Consider the following 16,902-nt stretch of genomic DNA (forward strand, 5'->3'; position numbering starts at 1 on the left):
TTGCTCATGCTACACTAGAGCTTGAACTATGTCAAACCATCTTAGCACTAACCATCTTAAGCTAATGAAGGTGGCTCTGGCAACATACTGTCAACAGAGGAAATGTTTTGGCAGGAACCTGAAGAGGGGCTGTCGTTGAAGGTTTGCAGAGCACTAGTAGAAAGCAATGGGTCAAAAAGCACACAGGGAGGCGAGATCAAGAGCTACACTTCTCTCTCAGGGGCTTCTTACTGGCTTGGAGTGAGTAGGAGAATTTATAGTACTAACCCAGAGGCAATTTGTTTTGTTTTGTTTTGTTTTGTTTTGTTTTTAAGAAAAAAGTCATTGAAAACAGATGACTAGAAGCAGACAGATGCTTTGCAGTTCATAGACTTCATCCTGTCACCTAATATTTTCATCCTTCCCTTATTCGCTTTGTCCCAACAATCTTGTGGAGATGTATAGTTTAGGCTGACTTCTTAAAAAACAGAAAGGGACCCAAAAAGAATAGAGAGTGTACAAGTGTGTGCAATAGAATCGATGCTATGACCAAAGCTTGGCATGCTGGGAAATAGAATGAATGTATACACTCAAGTCAAGTAGGTTTGGGGTTGAGCTCTTGTTCTTCAGCATAACAGCTTTGTAATGCTGGGCAAGTAAAGTCCACTTACACACAACCCACACATGCTTTTGTGTTCTTATCTATAAAGTAGCAGAATAAATACTTCCTTATTGACTTCAAGAGGGGTGAGCAAAGATATATGTAAACATGTCTTCTACATAATAATCCATAAGGTAGGTGAAATAGGGCAGAGGGTTACACTGTAAACCAGTGCCAGGCTCAGATTATGGAAGAACTAAGTATAATTCAGCTGTGTCTAATAGGACTCTCGGTCACAAGGGGCAGAGATGGGCCTCAACTAACAATGATATGGCATGACCAAACTTACTATAGTTACTACAGAAATTGGTGATAAATAGACCATTGTGAAGAAGCAACATGCTAACAGTTGGACCTTTGAGCATCACTGTGGTCCTCTCCATGGTCTCAAGGCTTAAAAAGGAGGATTGTCACTTTGCATGGGATGCCATGGCCTGGGAACTCAGTCCCTGCTCTACAAAGATCTAGTATGTACCTGCTCATGCTTGCCTTTTTAAACATATGTCATTTGTTTGCCTGTTGGAATGATCTGGAAGTAAGCCAACGCAAAAGCCTGTAAACATCATCCCAGTCATAATTCTCATCAAGGCCTCAAATTTGAAGCACTGGACAAGAATCTGGCCTAGCTTACTAACTTAAGCCTGAATTACAAAGATGAGGGAGAGCTTAAGGAGTGAGAAGAAATGCCAAACGGCTACATATATAGACAGGGGTCTGATTTTAATGGATGTATTCCTGTTAGAGGCATTAGTACATGAGTATTTTTTTTTTGAGAGTCCTAGGAATAGGACTGACGCTTCAATCATTATTCCTAACCTGGGTCATTCCCTTCAATATCTAAATTACCAGGGGAAAGGAATATGATTGGTCCACCATAGTCATGGGTCTAAGGTTCCACCTACTTCCAATGAAGGAAAGACGTTTTCTTGAAGGATAGGGAAGAAGAGAAGCTGTCTCTACCTGTCCTGTAGTTGGGACTCTCAGTAGAGGAAGCTCATCTGCTGGTGTTGGAAGCGTACAGTCTCTGGAGTGAGACGTCTTGGCAGAGCAGAGGGAGACAATGATCCACTGAAGCTTGTCTGCTGCGGCACCCGAACGTTAACAATATCTATACAACGTCTATGGGGTACCGCACAATTCAAACACAGCAGCCCTATAGTCTGGGACAAGAATCTGTATTTAAGTACCCAGAAGGAAGCTAGCCTTCTGGCTGTGTGCACAAGAATCTGGTTTGATTCTAGACTTTGCTGCAGAGAGGCACTTACCTTGCAGCCAGAAGACAAGGACCAGAGGGCCGCAGAAGAGGTCATGGTAGATTTCGTCCCTCAGCACTCTAGGATGCTGAGAAGCAACCAGAAACAGCTTTGGGAGTTGTGGGTTTTGTTGTACAATGTTCTAGTCTCTCCTAGTCACCTCATTCTGAAGCAGCTTTCCAGGCCTCAACCTATCTCCCTAGGCCAAGTAACTGTATTCGGAATCATGGGTCTCTGCCACATGTCCTTTCCTAGTGTCTTTGAGGCCAAGGACCTCCCCTCCTCTTTGCACAACCCATTCACAAACTGTTTCTAGAAAAGGTTATAAGGTCTTCATTCACACAAAGAAAAAACAGTGGCCAGTGTCTGCAAGGAACATGTTGTAAGAGCTGAACTGTTCGCTTGCCTCTCTTCAGCTCTGTCCATCTCACCATCGTCCTCTCTCCTCTAGGAGACTGACTTCTATGAACTCCTTTGCCTTTGCCTTCTTCTTGGCTTTCACTGATGGGGATACTGGCACTGGCAGTGTTCAGGAGAGGGCACTCCTCCTACCCCTATTGCGTGGGCCTTTCCTCCATGAGAGCTGCCGTTCTCTTATTTAAAAACAGGGAGGACTGTTAAGAGGCTCCCTGCTTTGACCTACTTAATTCTGCTTCTGCATGTCTTGCTGGTGTCCCTTAACCCTGAGCACATCTTGGCAAATGATTTGAAACGACCTCTTTTTGATTGCATTTGAATGCAGTACCTGTTTTTGCTGAGCAGTCTCCCTTGGAAGGTTGGTATTATTGCTCCTACTTTATAGGATGAGAAAGTATGGTCCAATAGCTTGATGAGATTCAGTTCCAGCCAGGACATCCATTTACATGGCTCAGACTGTATGAACATAGCCTACCCACTGTCTTGGTGTTTTATGTCAGCCTTCTGCTTTACACTCCGGCTTCTCAGGCAGTAAGGATATAGTTGTCAATGAGCATCCTTTTCTACACACACACACACACACACACACACACACACACACACACACACACACACACACACGATCCAGTCTTTTTCCCTACCCTCAAACACAATCTGGGTCCTCATTATCATGCTTTGAAGAACATTTTCTTCTATAGTTAGAAAGAATTGCCTCAAATCCCTTTTTCATTCTGGAATAGCTCCTGAGATTTCAATATCTGAGATCCTATTAAGCAGAGCTCTTAAATGTAATTATTGGAAAACAACTTTAATAAAATCTAACTCAAGGCAAGTCCTGAAATACCAGATAGTAGAGGAACCTAATTAGCTATTTCACTCTCTTCCCCCATACCACAAAGCACTTTGGAGCTCTGAATAGCCCTCATAGATTACCCAGGCTCTTAACCTCATTTTAAGTAACACAGACCTTCTTAAAATGTGAAAAGTCTTTGGATTTCCTCCCACAATTGTATATACTAGGTCTCATTCTTGCTTTCTTAGGCATACACACACACACACACACACACACACACACACACCTCAAGCACATGTGCATGGACCTATACAATTTTACTTACAACTATTTTGTTTTTTTATCATTGTCTTCCTAAAGGCTTTTCCCAGGCCCCTATATTAACGATCAACTTTCTCATTCTAAGCTAGTGTCTTTGGTTTGCATGCAAAATAAATTACTTACCCAGGGTCACACAGCTTATTAATTGCCATATTAATCTGATTTGTATAAATTTTTTTCTCTAGTAATGGACTTTCTCTTCCTATGTATATGGCCTCCTCTGTGGGCTAGCTCAGGTCTCTACTCTATGCCACATTTACTCAGTAATGTGGGGATATCTGATACCACCTGTCATCGTGAAATGAGAGTTGGAAAATCTACTGATTATTTTTTAAAATGACATCTCAATGATGTTTGTAGTCCACTGGCTGTAGCAAATCATACAGTCATGCCTAACTTCCAGGCTGGAGGAGAAGTCATTGTAGAGTACAGGACAAATGATATCAGGGATTGGAAAAAGGAATTTAATCTTTTATCCCAGATGTTTCACTCTTTCCTGACTACCTACTAAACTCTAATTCATCTGGATGTATCTCTCTCTCTCTCTCTCTCTCTCTCTCTCTCTCTCTCTCTCTCTCTCTCTCTCTCACACACACACACACACACACACACACACACACATACACACATCTGTATAGAAAGGCTAAATTTTCTCTACAAAACTGAGACAAATAATTTTCATAGTGCTAGAAAGTGATGTGAATGAAGTCTTCTAGGAGAGAAAGGTCATCAACAGTTTTTTCAGCTGTGAGCCATGCAAACTATATTCCCGACCAGCCAGGTAGGATGTGCCAGGTAGGGGTGGGGGTGGGGAACCTACCACTATTGCTCTGCCACTGTATACACAGTATCGAACGGCCTTCTAAATACTTACATTTACACTGATAGATAACACTGCTCAGAGCCTTTATCAGAGAAGCTTTACTTGCAGTGGGCAATGGGTGGACAATGCAGTGGGTAACTCATGACTTGTCAAAGTGTTGAGAATAAGTGACAGTCAGGTGCTTAGCTCTAAGTGGACATCTACATCATCCCCTCAGGCTCAGAGAACATCAGTGCAGAGGAAGCAGAAAGAATGTAAGAGCCAGAGGAGGGGGTAAAGAGCCGTGAACCATCAGCTTCTGGTTATGGCATGGTTATTTCACACACATACTCTCACTAGTATTGGTGACCTGCATAAGACCCGACCTACAAACATTCCATTATGGATGAGAGAGAGGAGAAGGCGATAAGACGTAATGATGGTGAGGCACATGACCAAAGTACATTGTATATGTGCATGGAATTGTGAAAGAATAAATAAATTAGAAAACTATAAAACAACAATAAAAATTGGGCCCAGCTAGAGGCTTTTTGTTTATCTTCCTTGAAATGCTCTTTTCCTGGCACAGTTCACTCTCTATGCTACCATAACAAAGAGAGCCTGCTTCGCGGCATGGGCCATCATGGGTTTTACAAAAACACTTTCACAGTAAAGCATCTTCTATGATGCTCTTATGTTTCCAGCACTCATTCATCCTTCCTGGTCCCCTGGAGCTTGGGACCCAGGTTGTTATCAATGCAGATACAAGGTGTCTCTGGGCTTTTCTAATGAGTGGTCACAGTGTCAGCTCTTGTTTTTCTCTCTGGTTCTTCATTCATTCCACAATTTATTGAATACCTGTTTTGCTCCAAGGATTCTACTGGGCTAAATTAGGGCAGATTTAGAATCTGGCATAGAGTAGATACTCAGAGCATGAAAACTGGAGTGTGTGTGTGTGTGTGTGTGTGTGTGTGTGTGTGTGTGTGTGTGTTTGTGTGTGTTTATATCTTGAAATTAATGTATGATGTTTAAAAGCACATATATGCTCTGACACATCAGGTCAGCATCTTGATATCACCACTACTGCAAAAGTCACAAGATCTAGGGTTATTTTAATACCTATGTACCTTAGTTTTTTCATCTGTTAGATAGAGAATATGGATGCTATAAAACTGCCTTTTTCATGATAAGAACTAACTGAAACAATATGTACAAAGCATCTACCATAATGCATGATTTATAGAAAGTGTTTAATATAGTTTCGGTTCTTACTGTTATCAGAATGCTTATTGGAGAACAGCAGTGTTGTCTGCAGAGTAGATAGTGAGGTGAGGAAACGAGTCCAGGACATTTAATAGACATGTGTTAGATCTCAGCTCAGTCATGGTGGGAATATGATTTGAACCAATCATTGCTCTGGAGAGCTTTAGCTTCCCAGCAGTGTGTGCTCATCCTCCTTGTCTTGCAGGGTGTTTGGGGGCACGTGTAGGAATACAGTCTGGCAGGTCTCATGTATTGAGGTGTGCTGGAGACAGGGATGGAACATCGGTTCCTCTTGGTGCTGTGCGGCATATGACCGTGAACCAAGGAGGCAGCCCTTTCTCTCACCTTCCTCCAGTTCATAATCTCATTGTGGAGACTGGACATGGTTACAGGTCCAATGTAATAAATGACGTCCCTATTTGGTAGTGTAATGACTGATGTCCCTATTTGGTGACTGCCGTGAAAGAGTTGTAGCTAACAGGTGTGGGAATTTGCACTATGTAAGTAAGTAATTTGAGCTGAAGAAAAGGTGCTTTGACTATAAAGAGATTTTAATTTACAAACCAAGTTCTTTCATCTCTCTTTCTCTCATCCACTCTTTCTTCAGTCCTGAACCTGAGGGTACCCTATTGTGACCATGAAAAGCTCCCGTGGAGAACAGAAATCAAGGCCCTCCCTCCGGCAGTTTGCTGACGTTATTCTGTTTTGGCTCACCATATTCAGAGCAGCCGAGTTAGGATTCGACTTGTGCACGCCTCGTTTTCTCATTTGCTGCCTGAGATTCCAAGCCCTGGAACCTGGAACTGGAAACTGGAACATGGAAAGACTTACTTGACATTCAGAATCTATGAGCGAGCAGGAGAAGCATTTTACTGGAGGCAAGGCAGCGAGCGATGTGGGGCGTGGGGCGGGGCTTTGGTTCTTAGCAGGAGTTTAGCCTTCCGTGGCCAGCTGCCTTCCTTCACCTCATTACCAAATCCGATGCCTCTGAGGCATCCCTGGGCTTCCTCTCCTGGAAGTATTATAGCCAAGGAGGATCTCTGGGTGTCATTATTACTTCCTTTTAATTGTGGCCTCTGGACTTACTTCCTCAGTGTTTGTGAGAGCACCTGCTTTTTCATTTCCTTCCCGTATAACTCTTCCGGGACTTGCCCTTTGAAACAAAAGACTTGTGTAAAAGATCTCAGAGCTAGCAGGCCTTTTCTTTGCCTCATTATCTGTGGATTTGGGCCGCTAATTAATGCATACTTGTACTCCTGAGTTTCCCATAAATCCTGCCCCTTAGCTCCACGAGATTGGTGAGCGCAGGTGAAGTGGTTGGGCGTTACCCGTCCCCCATGTGTTTTCAACTGTAGGTGATGAGCACGCCCTGGGCCCAGGCAGACACTTCCTCATCTCGCTGCTGCCTTTGTTTGTTCAGTCCATCAACTGAGATGGTAGAAGCTTTCTGGTTGTTCTGTGTGTTTTGGTTGCTCACTCTCCCACCCCCATAGCAACATCGTTGTGAATCGAGCAGCCATTTTATCTATCTTCACACACATGGCTGCATGTCATGGGTGGACTGCAATGTAACGGGAGCAGCTCCATGGATCTTCCTGGAGATTTTGGGTTTGGGACTGAAAGATTTAGGTTAGTCTCTTCATGGGGACTGGAGATAGATATGACACTGAGAAGTAGATGTAATTTTTCTTCTGTGTGCAGTGAGAGAAAAATGGAGCAGCACGCAGAAAGGAGAGGAAGAGAGAAAATGGAAGGGTGGCTCCTGAAGGCACCCCGGAGCCTTTCTTCCAGTGGGCTGGACTCTTCACTAGGTACCATTTCCAATAACATGTTTTTGCTCAGAGCAGTGCAAGCTGATTTCTGCCTCAGAGAATCAAAAGCTCCTTATTAATACATTTAAAAAAAAAAAACTGAGTTGCCAGTTCTATGGTTTTGAATAGCTTGCAAGGAGGAAAGTTAGGTTTAAATATTCATCCTCACAACAGTATAGGAAAATGCAATCATTTTAATGTACTCAAGAAAAGTCACCAACTAAACCCAAAAGAATAGAAAATAGGGTCTTGATTATATATCTGTACACCATGTTCATACATGGTTTACAGCCACAAGATAAGCAAGCCAAGTGCTCACTGACAGCCGAATGGACCAGCAAATGTGCAGACTGCATACTTGATGAAATAGAACACAGCCTTAAAAAGGAACGTCCCCTTTTGGGTATTAGCAGAGGAGAGCCAGTAAGAGGCCTGAGCACAAGAAGTTCACCCGCTATATGTCCTCTAGATTTTAAACGAATCAAAGACGACATGGCTCCTACATTCTGCAGTTTTAGCCCTAATACAGACTTTCCTTAAAGTTATTTTCTGAAATGTAATCCTGCCTCGAAAAGATATTTTTAAGTTCCATACCAGTTTTTAAAGAATTATAGGTTACTCAGGAGGCATACCTTATGAGTTCCAGGCCATCCTGATCTATATAATGAGTTCCAGGTCAGCCTGGGATTAACCCCCCACTCCCACCCCCAAAATGATGGGTTAAAAAAAAATCAATCAAGACATTGTCAATCAGGAAGAATTTAACTAAACTTTTATTTGCTAGTGGCTACCTAACATACCCCAAAGGAGAAGCTAGTGTGGCCCATAGCCCATACTGCTGTTCCTGACACTCTGGAAGAGCATGGTGGGCCACTGAACACGGGGGTAGAAAATATCCACAGACAACTCATCCTTCTATAAACATTGAGGACATTGTGCTAAGTAAAATAAGCCAGTCACAGAGATACAAACACTGTTCGAGTATCTTTATGTGAGGTATCTGGAGAAAACAAATCCATGGATACAGAGAGCATAGTGATGGATAGAGAGCAAGAGACACTGGGATATTGTCCAATTAGTATAAAGCTCTAGTATTGACACAGGAAAAGGTTCTCAGGATTAGTTGCAAAACAGCATGAATGTACTCCCCACTACTGAACTGCATACTTACAAATGATTATGATGACAAAGTTCATTGGGCAAATTTTACCATAATTGTAAAACAATCAGCAAATTCCATGAATAACATTCTGACTTATGGGATATAGCTAAAAAGACCAGAATTGACCTTCATTATGGGTAAAAGGTCTAAATTCTATCTGTGCCTTTGATTTCTTGTCTTTGTTTTGTTTCTGAGATGGTGCTCCACTATGTGACCCAGGCTGGCCTCAAACTTATGACCTTCTCACCTGAGCTTCCTAAATACGTGGGGGGTTGTTTTTGTTGTTGGTTGGTTGGCTAGTTGGCTGGCTGGCTGGTTGGTTAGTTAGTTGGTTGGTTGGTTGGTTGGCTAGTTGGTTGGTTGGTTGATTGATTGGTTGGCTGGTTAGTTGGTTGGTTGGTTAGTTAGTTGTTGCTTGGTTTCTATACCTAGAGCATTTGGGCAAGTGCTCTACCACTGAATCACACCCCAAAACCTAGATTTGAATTCAAGGGAGTGTGACTTGTCCTGGATCCTTTAGCTTCTTTGAACCTCACTTCACTCTTGGGTTCCTTGCATTAACTCATACAAGCACCATGTTGTAGGTTCCATGTCCTATGCAAACTTCTGTGAACACAGATGTGAATAAGAGATGCGTTATTGGAGAAGGCTGACCACAGAACCCATCCTTGAAGTCTCTAAGAAGATCAACTGAGAAAGGATCCCTGGGTAGAAAGTACAGGTTGAGGCTCCTGGCAGTGAAACAGTGTGCACAAAGCCAGGAGGATAAGCATACCTGGGGTGTTTGGAGAATTTTGAAAAGTGCATTATGATGGAACTGAGGGACAAAAACTTTCTCTCGGTAGAGGATGGAGCTGACTAGGGGGACCTAGGCAGGTTGATGGGTGGACCATCTGTGGATAGTCTGGAAATAGTGATTATTTTCTGTCTGTGAGTTCAGTGGACCACCATGTGCTCCAAAAGTCTCATTAACAGCAATCTGGTCTACACTAGACTCCCGCCTCTGCTTTGTGGCATGTTGAATAACCATCGTCAAAGAAAAGTTTATGTGAATTTCTCTTGAAATAGTCCTCATTGATTTTTTTAAACCCATCATTTCTTAAACTCATATAGATTTTTTTTATTAATTAACTCATCTATTTACTTTATATCCTGACCTTAGTTTCCCCTCCCTCCTCTCCTCCCAGTCCTTCCTCACTTATACAGAATTTTAGAAATACTGTGGCTATGGTAGTTAGTTTGCAGTCAACTTCATATAGGCTAGGGTAACCTGGGAAAGAGGGAGTTTCAAGCAAAAAAAAAAATGTATTCACTAAACTGGCATGTTGAGAGTGTGTAGGGCATTTTCTTGTTTAATAAATGATGTGGAAGGGCCCAGCTCACTGGAGTGTTGCTATTCCTAGGCTGGTGGTCATGGGTGGTATATGAAAGCAAGCTGAGCAAGCTATGGAAAGCAAGCCAGTGAGCAGCATTCCTCTATGGTCTTACATTTCAGTTCCTGACTCCAGCTTCCTGCCTTCAGTTCCTTCCCTCACTTCCCTTCATAATGGACATAAGCTGTAAGCCAAATAAATCTTGTCCTCCAAGAATTCCTTTCGGTCATGGTACTTATCATGGTGATAGGAAGAAACTTGAATATAGCTACATTTGAAAAACAATTTTGGGGAAAATACATAGGGTTAGAAGTCCAGAATAAGGAGCCTACTTAGTCTTTGCCTCATCTTCCAAAAGACAAGGAACTTAAATTGGGAGATGGCCCCATGCTCTCATATCTGTGCTCTTTTTCAGTCATCCTATATGGGAAAGTGGCACGTAGGAGCAGGCTGTGATGTCGGGGCAACTGGATGAGGCAACTGTGTCCATGTGTACACTGAAAGGACCCCCAACTTCCTCTTAATAGGAATAACGATTTCAGTGCAAGTGACTCACTGACAGTGCTCTCTGGAAGAATCCACAGAGGCATGAGGATGTGAAACACTGAAGATGAGGCAGCCAAGAAGTAGCAACTGAAGCCTGTTCCCTTTGGGGAGCCTTGGGGGACATGCAGCATATACAGCTCCAAGTTCCCTGTCAGAGCAGCAATAGGCCTAGAATAGTGGTTCTCAGCCTTCCTAATACTGTGACCCTTTAATACAGGTATTCATATTGTGATGACCTCCAACCATCAAATTACACATGTTGCTACTTCGTAATTGTAATTTTGCTACGGCTATGAATCATAATGTATTCTGTGTTTTCCATGGCCTTGGGCAGCCCCTATGAAGAGGTCACTTGATCGCCACAGGTTGAGAACCACTGGTCTAGAGTGTCCATCAGCCACTTCCTGCTAGTGAGTGATTGTCTTAATTTCCTCCAGTATTACTTGTCCAGTTTTGATTGGGGGTGGGGAGGAGGTTGGAGTAAATCCAGAGTCCTGCACATATGAGGCAAGCACTTTGTCACCAGTCTTTCCCTTAGATGTCTGGTTGTGACTCACAAGGGCCAAACAGGCTGCAGGGATTAGTACATTATCCAGTAGGGACTGCTGTGCTGGCCGGACAAGTCAAGCTGCCTGAAAAAGGCAGGGGGTTGTGACTAAAGCCCTCAAGGGGTTTGCTACAATTCTGGTCTATTTGAAGAAGATTAGTCTGCAATTTCTGTTCAGTGCCTTGAGAGTCCAGAATTTTCCCTGTGATTACCTTTGTTTTGATATCCCAGAAATCTTATTTCTGATTATCTGACCATTTGACTCTCCTCTCACCTTTCATTATCTAAGTCCTCGTTTGTTTGCTTCGCGTGGTGTTTTGAGGGTCATGGAGACTGAGCCAGTGCCTCCTGCATGCTACACAGGTGCTATAGCACTGGCGACAGTCTCAGACCTCTTTGTGGTTCATTTTGAGATACAGCCACTTAGCTGTCCAGACAGTCCTGAACTCACTCTGTGGCTCAGGCTGGCTTTGAGCTTGCAGTCCTCCTAAGTAGCTGAAATTACCGGAAGTCCAACCAAGTCACTAGTCTTAATTTATCCACTAAGTACTCTAAACTACACCATAGTCATGCTAAAATGACACTGCCATGAACATCAACTATGGTTTTTTTTTTGATGTGGTATAATGCTAACATATTCTTGAAAATTGCCTTTAATTTTGTCTGTACAAGGTCAGGAAGAGTGGCTTAGTGGTTAAGAGTGCTTGCTGCTCTTACAGAGGACTAGAGTTCTTTTTACTTCCCAGAACTCAGGCAAGACGTCTGTTTACTCTAGTTCTCAGAGATCTGAAACCCTCTTCTGTACTCTAAATGTACTTCCTTCCCAAGTACACATATGGACAAGGACACACACACACACACACACACACACACACACACACACACACACACACAGTGTCTGTACAAAGTCCCAGTATTAAACTTGTGTCTTCTTGCTATTGAACAGGATAAAACTCAAGAGTGCGTTTTTTACTATGTCCCTAAGTAAACACTTTCACATCTCTTCCACCCCCATATGAAGCCACACTAGGTCCTAGCCTCCACTCATTCCTTCTTCATTAGTTAACTCATGCTCTACTTTCATCTTTGTTTCATTTATTCTATGGATTCACTGAGCATCTGCCAGCTGTGCAAGGCAGTGGTGCGAGTCAAGGTGCGAGGTGATGTTGTGGGAAGAATGAATCCAAAGCACAGCTTCTAAGATCAGGTGGGTGTGAGCGCAAGGCTCATCTCTGCCTTTGGCAAGTCACTTCATCTAGATTATGACTAGAACACAAATTTTATGGCGTTATTGTGAGCATTAAAGATACAAGGTAAATATAATAAGCCCAGATGCTGACACATATTAACTGATTAATATATACATAGATTATTATGTCCTGTTATTATATCCAATTATTCCTATAGAAGTAGATAAGAGAAGAGTTGCGCAGTTAAAGCTGCATTATGTCAATGGTACAGAGGAAAGGGACTCACTCCCTGGTTCACTGGGCAGGTGTTAAACACTGAAATCTGTCGATATCACAATTAATGTTAATGACACATTCTTTAAGTTCTTATGATACCATTTCTTTTGATGCCCAGTTACATACTATCACTAAGCAAAGACACTGGGGGCAGGAGGAGGGGGCAATTTGCCACACCATGTCAATTATTGTATTGCCTTTTGTTGTCCCAGCAGCTTTAAGCAGTCTAAAAGCCATCTAGACCACCCTGATACCATCATTGTTCATTTGAACACCCATAGATACCTTGAGAAAACTACAGCACAATCTCACCTGCTTGCTCTCGTTCTGAAAGGTGAGGTCCTACTTGCAACTATTTCAATCCTGTGTGGACTCTGGGTGACGGGTAAGAACACAAACCTCAATTGCAAGAGTGGTTTGCCGTGATTAGGGCAGACATACCTTCTCTGGCTTCTTATTCCAGCTGTTCTGCTCACCTGGTGAGTTTGGCTCAGCGAAAGACTCCTTTGCTGTGGGTGTTTTCTTGTCTGCCTCTAGGTAAGACAGTGGCAGTGGCGGGTAACCTGAAGACAGTAGCAGTAGGGGCAGATGGCTAGCACTGATGGGAGAGGCAGTAGCAACAACAGGCTATGTTCCATGTACATCAGAGTGATTGCATGCTCTGGGACCTGCCAAAGAGGCAGAGCCACCTGACTGGCAGCAACAGCAAAGTGACAACGGCAGCACACCACCCTTGGTGTCACCCATTATACCAGCCTCAGCAAAAGCCCACCGAGCAGTTCCAGAGACAGCCAGGGCACAAATGGTGAGGGAGAGAAAGAGTAGAGAGCTGAGGTTGAAGAAGAATTGGAAGCCACAAAGAGCCAGAGAAGGGAAACTAAAGTTCCTGGTTACTGGAAAAGAGTTCCAGAGAACTGTCAGATCTTTAGGACCAAGAGGCTCAGATATCTCAGGCCTAGCAGCTCTAACACTGGTCCCCGACTTAGGCCTTGGCACAGGCAGTAATACTTGTAAAGCTAAGATCGGCCACATGAGACCTGTGGGAGAATAGTACATTAGAGGGCTTCTCTGGGGCTGCTCCCACCTGCCTGTTGCTATCATTTGCTGCTGTCAAATGTCAAGGAATATGAAAGCTGCTGTCACCTCTGTCTCTGTCTCTGTCTCTATCATCTCTATCTCTATCCCTTTCTCCATCATCTCTATCTCTATCCCTTTCTCCATCATCTCTATCTCTATCCCTTTCTCCATCATCTCTATCTCTATCCCTTTCTCCATCATCTCTATCTCTATCCCTTTCTCCATCATCTCTATCTCTATCCCTTTCTCCATCATCTCTATCTCTATCCCTTTCTCCATCATCTCTATCTCTATCCCTTTCTCCATCATCTCTATCTCTATCCCTTTCTCCATCATCTCTATCTCTATCCCTTTCTCCATCATCTCTATCTCTATCCCTTTCTCCATCATCTCTATCTCTATCCCTTTCTCCATCATCTCTATCTCTATCCCTTTCTCCATCATCTCTATCTCTATCCCTTTCTCCATCATCTCTATCTCTATCCCTTTCTCCATCATCTCTATCTCTATCCCTTTCTCCATCATCTCTATCTCTATATCTATCTCTACATCTACATTTATTTATATCTATATCATATATATATATATATATATATATATATATATATATATCATTGTCATCTAGCTCTAACTCTATCTATATCTCTATTTACAGAGAGAGTGGGGAGAGGTTATATCAGACTGGTGTATAGGCTGTGGTCAGGATAGCCCAACAGTGACTTTCTGCCACAGATTGAACAGACTAAACAGAGAGCACTTGACCTGAGAGGATAGGATTAGAAGAAGCCAGCTAAACATCTAGGAAATGACTGCACTTATATATTTAATCATATAGTCACATAGCGTGAGCTCAAATCTCTTCTTGAGTAACATGGAACAATATCCTCTCATGGCGCACTCAAGCACTAGCTGTTGACCCACCACAGTTATATGCAAAGGGAAAGTGAGAGAGCTACACAAAAAGTTTGAGGAAGTAGACAGTGTTGCTGGCAGTGATTGATTGGACGTCGTCGGTGGGATAAGAGTTACTTTGTCTGTCTGTGTTTCTGTACATGGAGGCAATGCACATGCGCCTTAGTGTACCAGTTGAAAAGCTGGGTGTAATGTACACACAGTCAAGCTATTGAGCACCAAAAGTACTAACTTCATAGAATCACAAAGTACCCTACCCGTTTTCTTTATTCCCATCTCCTAAAATGGCTGTCACATTGCTAACTCACGGCCTCTTGATGTTGCACACACACACACACACACACACACACACACACACACACACACCTGCTATCACTCCCTCATTTGTGGTCCATAAACCCTTTATTTGATCAAATAAAGTCTTCAGCTTGAGGGGAGTGCTTTTCTCAAAGAACACTATGCTAGAACTCTGAGTCTCGGGGCTTTTAGAAAGGCACAATATGCTGTAACTGCAAATGCTCACTGTTTCTGTTTGCTTTGTATGCTGTTAAGAGTGTGGAAAATGTTCAAATAAAGCCAGCTAGAAAGTAGCTCATTGATTTTTATAGTGGAAACAAAAGAACCAGAGAGCTCAGGATCGCTTCCTGTGACCATCTTCATTATAAGGATGGAGGAGGCATAAGTGTTGTGTCTTTCCCTGGCCACAAAGGCCACATGCCACTGGCCATGACTTACCAGCACTCAGCAGGGAGGCTTGGCCACTGGGTGCATTCGCCGAGCTACATTTTAGGCGGCAGTTTAGGGAAAAGTTTGTTTGCTATGGCACCACTTCTGGCAACGCAGCTGTATCTTTTCCACCGAGGCCCCGGACTGCCAGTAGGACCTGCCTTACCTGGCACAGCTAGTCAGCGCTGGTTGGCTTTGCAGAGCTGTGCCTGCTGTCCAAAGCCAGGGTGTGGCGATTTGAACAGACCTAAGGTTTTCAATCTTTTTTTTTTTTCAACAGCTTTCACGTATTTGCCCTTCTATTTCCTTGTGTAATCACTCCTGTGCTTTCCTCTCAATTTGAATTTTTGAACATTTTAAGGGGCGCTTTTTCAGTGCATGCATTTAATTGACAAACCCTTTATTTCTTTTTGCCCCAATGGGTAACGTGTAATTATGGAACTGCTGTCACTTTGAGTTAAAACTCAAACAATTTGCCTGTGACTTTTTTTTTTTAAGATGAAGGTTCAGTGGAAGTAGATATAACTTGGAAAATGATTTACATAAATTGTGGACAAGTGAGAATGAATCATTCAGATATTAAAATGAATGTATATATTAAAATTATGCCAGTGGGGAGAACCCTCAAGAATTTGAAACTGATTCTTCATCAAAAATCCACTTAAGTGCTTGCTTTGTTTGTTACTTAAAATTCTTTGATTCCTTTAGGGTCAAGTTCAAGTGCAAAGGGTCAGCCTACACACCATCTGGCTTGTTACTCCCCCGCAGCCCCAAGCCTTCCACTCTAACTGCTGTACAGCCAGCTCCCTTTATTTCCTCTCATCTCTGGGCTGTTACCATTGGAATTCTGCCCACTCCCCTCCCTCTATGTAATTTCCATTTGCCAGGCCTCAGCTCGTAGGTGGCTTTCTCTGACGAACCTTCTCAAATGTTAGTCTAGGACAAGATGCTCTGTGTGGTGTTGTATCATCATAAGAGAGCATCACCTGTTGTGTTCTTATTTTCCTCATTAGCCCATCAACTTGCTCAAGAGGAGAGACAGTATCTGGTATCATTTCAGCCTATGGACCCAGCATAGTAACTGGGTGATACATAGTTGGTACACAATAAATAATTCTGTTTTTTAGTGATTTTAAAAAGTGTATGTTTGTGTGTGTGTGTGTAGACACACATGTGAACATAAGGGCTTCTAGATTTCTGAAAAATGTGGAAGATTTCTTAGAGCTGGAGTTAGAGGTGGTTGTGAGCCACACAATGTTGGTGCCTCGAACCAAACCTGGGCCCTCTGCAAGAGCAACATTCACTCTTAACCATAAGCCATCTTTTTAGCATTCAACACATATTTCTTAGCTGCATGGGTACATGAGAACACTTGCTGAGAAAAGGCATCACAGTCGAAGTTAGCTTTAAGGTTTCATGCTGTCCGTTATAAGCTAGGTTATCCAATCAATGCAGTTGAGCAAATGTTGGCCCACAGAATGTGCCCACAATTGCACCCAGTCCTCTCTTGCCCTGTTTAGTAACTGCTGGCACTTGGGCTCAGTGAGCGTGAACAACACACACAGAACTCTGAGCTACAGAGGCCTCGCTCATCTCTCTCCACTCTCTAGCAGGGTGCTACTGGTTCAAAAACTGCGACGCTGTTGTCACAACCATCTGCTAAACTCACCTGTTAGGACAGCCCTCGGAATGCCTGTGTGAGAGGGAAATCAGAGGCAGCCATTGAAGTGCATTCCTGGAAAGGAGAAAACCGATCCAAGACTCCGGGCATGGGCTTTGGTCTCTCTTTTGTT

The 16,902-nt window shown here is 43.0% G+C and overlaps 1 long non-coding RNA gene across 3 annotated transcripts in view; it reads right to left on the bottom strand.

Annotated features, from left to right (window-relative positions):
* The window catches only part of LOC311589903, an 80,852-nt gene that overhangs the window by 53,240 nt on the left and 10,710 nt on the right, over positions 1 to 16,902 (bottom strand). For 2 of the 3 annotated variants that reach the window (XR_014776685.1, XR_014776686.1), the window contains exon 4: positions 16,779 to 16,844. This is a non-coding gene — a long non-coding RNA (uncharacterized lncRNA). Of the gene's footprint in view, positions 1 to 6,203; positions 6,300 to 16,778; positions 16,845 to 16,902 lie in introns of all 3 variants that reach the window. The other variant, XR_014776687.1, reaches the window with a different exon arrangement.

Source organism: Acomys minous (assembly GCF_964271855.1).
Source record: "Acomys minous genome assembly, chromosome: 2".
In the NCBI taxonomy this organism is placed as follows: Eukaryota; Metazoa; Chordata; class Mammalia; order Rodentia; family Muridae; genus Acomys; species Acomys minous.